The sequence below is a fragment of the Mauremys mutica genome, unplaced genomic scaffold (genome assembly GCF_020497125.1).
Source record: "Mauremys mutica isolate MM-2020 ecotype Southern unplaced genomic scaffold, ASM2049712v1 Super-Scaffold_100101, whole genome shotgun sequence".
Lineage (NCBI taxonomy): Eukaryota > Metazoa > Chordata > Testudines > Geoemydidae > Mauremys > Mauremys mutica.
The window spans coordinates 715,565-716,522 of NW_025423268.1; positions in this window are offsets into that span (position 1 = coordinate 715,565).

The window sequence follows — 958 nt, forward strand, 5'->3', positions numbered from 1 at the left end:
TCCAGGGTTCTTATACATTTCCAGCAGCCTTTCAGCCTGAGAAAACAATAGGCTCAACTCCTTCTCCCAAACATCCTGGCAATTAGCACAGAGTAATTTACCCATTAAACAGTTCAGATACAGGTTAGCACAACCTTCAAAGAGACACATAGACAATCATACTATTTCACTCAAGTATCATCATAAATGTTAATATTCCTTTTTTGATCTTTGAATTAAAACTATAGCAATAGACAAGACTTGTTTGCTGACATCACAAGACCTGAGCAAACATCTCCCCTTCTATCTCTAACAATGCAGACTTGCATTTCAAAGCTCTAGTCATTTACAGATCTTCCTAACCCGTCCTCAAGGTTCACCCATGGGTCAGGTTAGTCTATGAGTTACTTAACTCTTTCTGGCCCTGTCACCTTTCAATGAGATATTATATCACACTCATAACGTCACAGTGCACAGAACAGGACAAGCTGAAGTGATCCACCCTCATCTTCCACTCCTGGTCTCTGTGACATCAGAGATTTAGGGCTTCCCTCAAGCGTGGGATTGCATCACTGACCAACTTCACTAATAACTCTTGAGGGACCTAGTCTCTATTAACGTCTCTCATTCTCGGTGGAAGCCAGTTCTACCTTTCGCCCTCACAACGTACCATGGCAAGGAGTTCCCCACGTGAATGTCATCAGGCAGCTCGCCCTCCCCCCACCTTTACTGCATGGTGGGAAAGGGTAAATAAGACTTCGCGCTTCACTTTAGCCCATTCATTCCTGGCTTCACAGACCTCTCGCATAGTGGTTCTCAGCATCTTTTTACCAGGGTCCCCTAAAATTAAACACAAAGCCCTGTGGATCCCCAACCATTGGTGAAGCGGGGGGGGGGGGCACATGGGATCACCTGCCTCCCCCCCACACGTTCTGCCTTCCATTGTGCCATGCTCCCTGAAGTGCTAATGTAACAGGGC